Genomic DNA, 6,717 nt, shown 5'->3' on the forward strand with positions numbered 1-6,717 from the left:
GTAATAACAGAAGATACTTTGTAGAACTTCATTATAATATAATATAGAACTCCATTATGATGTCATAATGTAAAACTGCATTATGATGTCATAATGTATTTATAGTAGGGGGTAGAATTTACAACTGCATTATGATGTCACAATCTAGTAATAACAAAAGATACAATGTAGAACTTCATTATAATTTAGTATAGAACTATATTAGGATGTCATAATGTAATGTAAAACTGCATTAAGATGTCATAATCTATTCATGGTAGGGGATAGTATTTAAAACTCCATTATGATGTCACAAATTAGTAATAACAAAAGATACAACATACAACTTAATGATAATGTAATATAGAACTCCATTATGATGTCATAATGTAAAACTGCATTATGATGTCATAATCTGTTCATGGTAGGGGATAGAATTTACAACTCCATTATGATGTCACAATCTAGTAATAACAAAAGATACAACATAATTATAATGTAATATAGAACTCTATTATGATGTCATAATGTAAAACTGCATTATGATGTCATAATGTTTTTATAGTAGGGGATAGAATTTACAACTTCATTATGATGTCGCAATCTAGTAGTAACAAAAGATACAACGTAGAACAACATTATTATGTAATATAGAACGCCATTATGATGTCATAATGTGAAACTGCATTATGACGTAATAATGTATTCATAGTAGGGGATAGGATTTACAACTCCATTATGATGTCAGAATCTAGTAATAACAAAAGATACAATGTAGAAAAACATTATTATGTAATATAGAACGCCATTATGATGTCATAATGTAAAACTGCATTATGATGTCATAATGTATTTATGGCAGGGGATTGAATTTACAACTCCATTATGATGTCACAATCTAGTAATAACAAAAGATACAATGTAGAACTTCATTATAATGTAGTATAGAACTCCATTATGATGTCATAATGTAAAACTGCTTTATGATGTCATAATTTATTTATAGCAGGTAATATAATTTACAACTCCATTATGTCACAATCTAATAATGATAAAAGATACAAAGTAGAAAAACATTATGTAATATAGAACTTCATTATGATGTCATAATGTGAAACTGCATTATGACATCATAATCTATTCATAGTAGGGGATAGCATTTACAACTCCATTAAGATGTCACAATCTAGTAATAACAAAAGATACAATGTAGAAATCCATTATATTTTAGTATAGAACTCTATTATGATGTCGTAATGTAAAACTGCATTAGGATGTCATAATCTATTCATGGTAGGGGATCAAATTTACAATATCATTATGATGTCACAATCTAGTAATAACAAAAGATACAATGTAGAACAGCCTTTTTATGTAATATACAACTCATTATGATGTCATAATGTGAAACTTCATTATGATGTCATAATGTATTTATAGTAGGGGGTAGAATTTACAACTCCATTATGATGTCACAATCTAGTAATAACAAAAGATACAATGTAGAACAGCATTTTTATGTAATATAGAACTCCATTATGATGTCATAACGTGAAACTGCATTATGATGTCATAATGTATTCATTGTAGTGGATAGGATTTACAACTCCATTATGATGTCACAATTTAGTAATAACAAAAGATACAATGTAGAACTTCATTATAATTTAGTATAGAACTCTGTTATGATGTCATAACGTAATGTAAAACTGCATTATGATGTCATAATCTATTCATGGTAGGGGATAGAATTTACAACTCCATTATGATGTCACAATCTTGTAATAGCAAAAGATACAATGTAGAACTTCATTATAATGTAGTATAGAAATCTATTTTGATGTCGTAATGTAAAACTGCATTATGATGTCATAATCTATTCATAGCAGGTAATAGAATTTACAACTCCATTATGATGTCAGAATCTAGTAATAACAAAAGATACAACGTAGAACAACATTATTATGTAATATAGAACTCCATTATGATGTCATAATGTGAAACTGCATTATGACGTAATAATGTATTCATAGTATGGGATAGGATTTACAACTCCATTATGATGTCAGAATCTAGTAATAACAAAAGATACAATGTATAAAAACATTATTATGTAATATAGAACGCCATTATGATGTCATAATGTGAAACTGCATTATGATGTCATAATGTATTTATTGTAGGGGATAGGATTTACAACTCCATTATGATGTCACAATCTAGTAATAACAGAAGATACTTTGTAGAACTTCATTATAATGTAGTATAGAACTCCATTATGATGTCATAATGTAAAACTGCATTATGATGTCATAATCTATTCATAGCAGGTAATAGAATTTACAACTCCATTATGATGTAACAATCTAGTAATAACAAAAGATACAACGTAGAACAACATTATTATATAATATAGAACTCTATTATGATGTCATAATGTAAAACTGCATTATGATGTCACAATCTAGTAATAACAAAAGATACAATGTAGAACTTCATTATAATTTAGTATACAGTCGTCACTGGGACAGGTGGGGTCCTTTAAATGAAATACAATTTCACTGTGAAAGTACCCCAGAAATATTAGATTAGATAATCTGTTCTATTAATAAAATATAACTTTTATTATAGGACTTTATTTAAAATACACTAAATCACACCACCAAATGGCCCAGCACACATCAGAAAACTAGACGAACATAAACATACAAACACCCAAAGAACATACAGGACAGGGGATAGGTATATCACCTTATCGTGGTGATCCGCTATACCGATGTTAATTACCGTTCCCTTAATAGATTTACAGGTACGGTTATATTGCTATTTATACAGTGGTAATAACGGTATAAATTTTATTTCAGAAGGCTAAGGATGATAGACAAATAATATTTAATCGACGTGTTTCTACGGCCCTGATGTAATAAGTGAGCCGATTCATCAGGATCAAGACAAATAGCCTCTGTCTTTTGTACTCAAATGCCCCAAATGAAGAATGGTAATCTAATATTTCTGGGGTACTTTCACAGTGAAATTATAATTTAGTATAGAACTATATTAGGATGTCATAATGTAATGTAAAACTGCATTATGATGTCATAATCTATTCATGGTAGGGGATAGTATTTAAAACTCCATTATGATGTCACAAATTAGTAATAACAAAAGATACAACATACAACTTAATGATAATGTAATATAGAACTCCATTATGTCATAATGTAAAACTGCATTATGATGTCATAATCTGTTCATGGTAGGGGATAGAATTTACAACTCCATTATGATGTCACAATCTAGTAATAACAAAAGATACAACATAATTATAATGTAATATAGAACTCTATTATGATGTCATAATGTAAAACTGCATTATGATGTCATAATGTTTTTATAGTAGGGGATAGAATTTACAACTTCATTATGATGTCGCAACCTAAGATACAACGTAGAGCAACATTATTATGTAATATAGAACGCCATTATGATGTCATAATGTGAAACTGCATTATGACGTAATAATGTATTCATAGTAGGGGATAGGATTTACAACTCCATTATGATGTCAGAATCTAGTAATAACAAAAGATACAATGTAGAAAAACATTATTATGTAATATAGAACGCCATTATGATGTCATAATGTAAAACTGCATTATGATGTCATAATGTATTTATTGTAGGGGATAGGATTTACAACTCCATTATGATGTCACAATCTAGTAATAACAGAAGATACTTTGTAGAACTTCATTATAATGTAGTATAGAACTCCATTATGATGTCATAATGTAAAACTGCTTTATGATGTCATAATTTATTTATAGCAGGTAATATAATTTACAACTCCATAATGTCACAATCTAATAATAATAAAAGATACAAAGTAGAAAAACATTATGTAATATAGAACTTCATTATGATGTCATAATGTGAAACTGAATTATGACATCATAATCTATTCATAGTAGGGGATAGCATTTACAACTCCATTATGATGTCACAATCTAGTAATAACAAAAGATACAATGTAGAAATCCATTATATTTTGGTATAGAACTCTATTATGATGTCGTAATGTAAAACTGCATTAGGATGTCATAATCTATTCATGGTAGGGGATCAAATTTACAATATCATTATGATGTCACAATCTAGTAATAACAAAAGATACAATGTAGAACAGCCTTTTTATGTAATATAGAACTCATTATGATGTCATAATGTGAAACTTCATTATGATGTCATAATTAGAGATGAGCGAACACGTTCGGCTCCGCCCCTTTTTCGCCCGAACACCGAACTTTGCGAACACTTCAGTGTTCGGGCGAAAAAGTTCGGGGGCCGCCGTGGCAGCGCGGGGGGGTGCGGCGGGGAGTGGGGGGGAGAGGGAGAGAGAGAGGGCTCCCCCCTGTTCCCCGCTACTGCCGCCCGCGCCGCCGCGCATCTCCCCGCCCCCCGGCGGCACCCGGACACTTACGCGCGAACACTGCAGTGTTCGGCAAAGCCGGTGTCCGGGTGCGGATGTGTCCGTAACGGACACGTTCGCTCATCCCTAGTCATGATGTATTTATAGTAGGGGGTAGAATTTACAACTCCATTATGATGTCACAATCTAGTAATAACAAAAGATACAATGTAGAACAGCATTTTTATGTAATATAGAACTCCATTATGATGTCATAACGTGAAACTGCATTATGATGTCATAATGTATTCATTGTAGTGGATAGGATTTACAACTCCATTATGATGTCACAATTTAGTAATAACAAAAGATGTAATGTAGAACTTCATTATAATGTAGTATAGAACTCTATTATGATGTCATAATGTAAAACTGCATTATGATGTCATAATCTATTCATAGCAAGTAATAGAATTTACAACTCCATTATGATATCACAATCTAGTAATAACAAAAGATGCAACGTAGAACAACACTACTTTGTAATATAGAACTCCATTATGATGTCATAATGTAAAACTGCATTATGATGTCATAATCTATTCATGGTAGGGGATAGAATTTACAATATCATTATGATGTCACAATCTAGTAATAACAAAAGATACAACATAATTATAATGTAATATAGAACTCTATTATGATGTCATAATGTAAAACTGCATTATGATGTCATAATGTTTTTATAGTAGGGGATAGAATTTACAACTTCATTATGATGTCGCAATCTAGTAGTAACAAAAGATACAACGTAGAACATTATTATGTAATATAGAACGCCATTATGATGTCATAATGTGAAACTGCATTATGACGTAATAATGTATTCATAGTAGGGGATAGGATTTACAACTCCATTATGATGTCAGAATCTAGTAATAACAAAAGATACAATGTAGAAAAACATTATTATGTAATATAGAACGCCATTATGATGTCATAATGTAAAACTGCATTATGATGTCATAATGTATTTATGGCAGGGGATTGAATTTACAACTCCATTATGATGTCACAATCTAGTAATAACAAAAGATACAATGTAGAACTTCATTATAATGTAGAATAGAACTCCATTATGATGTCATAATGTAAAACTGCTTTATGATGTCATAATTTATTTATAGCAGGTAATATAATTTACAACTCCATTATGTCACAATCTAATAATAATAAAAGATACAAAGTAGAAAAACATTATGTAATATAGAACTTCATTATGATGTCATAATGTGAAACTGCATTATGACATCATAATCTATTCATAGTAGGGGATAGCATTTACAACTCCATTAAGATGTCACAATCTAGTAATAACAAAAGATACAATGTAGAAATCCATTATATTTTAGTATAGAACTCTATTATGATGTCGTAATGTAAAACTGCATTAGGATGTCATAATCTATTCATGGTAGGGGATCAAATTTACAATATCATTATGATGTCACAATCTAGTAATAACAAAAGATACAATGTAGAACAGCCTTTTTATGTAATATACAACTCATTATGATGTCATAATGTGAAACTTCATTATGATGTCATAATGTATTTATAGTAGGGGGTAGAATTTACAACTCCATTATGATGTCACAATCTAGTAATAACAAAAGATACAATGTAGAACAGCATTTTTATGTAATATAGAACTCCATTATGATGTCATAACGTGAAACTGCATTATGATGTCATAATGTATTCATTGTAGTGGATAGGATTTACAACTCCATTATGATGTCACAATTTAGTAATAACAAAAGATACAATGTAGAACTTCATTATAATTTAGTATAGAACTCTGTTATGATGTCATAACGTAATGTAAAACTGCATTATGATGTCATAATCTATTCATGGTAGGGGATAGAATTTACAACTCCATTATGATGTCACAATCTTGTAATAGCAAAAGATACAATGTAGAACTTCATTATAATGTAGTATAGAAATCTATTTTGATGTCGTAATGTAAAACTGCATTATGATGTCATAATCTATTCATAGCAGGTAATAGAATTTACAACTCCATTATGATGTCAGAATCTAGTAATAACAAAAGATACAACGTAGAACAACATTATTATGTAATATAGAACTCCATTATGATGTCATAATGTGAAACTGCATTATGACGTAATAATGTATTCATAGTATGGGATAGGATTTACAACTCCATTATGATGTCAGAATCTAGTAATAACAAAAGATACAATGTATAAAAACATTATTATGTAATATAGAACGCCATTATGATGTCATAATGTGAA

The sequence above is a fragment of the Eleutherodactylus coqui genome, unplaced genomic scaffold (assembly GCF_035609145.1).
Source record: "Eleutherodactylus coqui strain aEleCoq1 unplaced genomic scaffold, aEleCoq1.hap1 HAP1_SCAFFOLD_19, whole genome shotgun sequence".
In the NCBI taxonomy this organism is placed as follows: domain Eukaryota; kingdom Metazoa; phylum Chordata; class Amphibia; order Anura; family Eleutherodactylidae; genus Eleutherodactylus; species Eleutherodactylus coqui.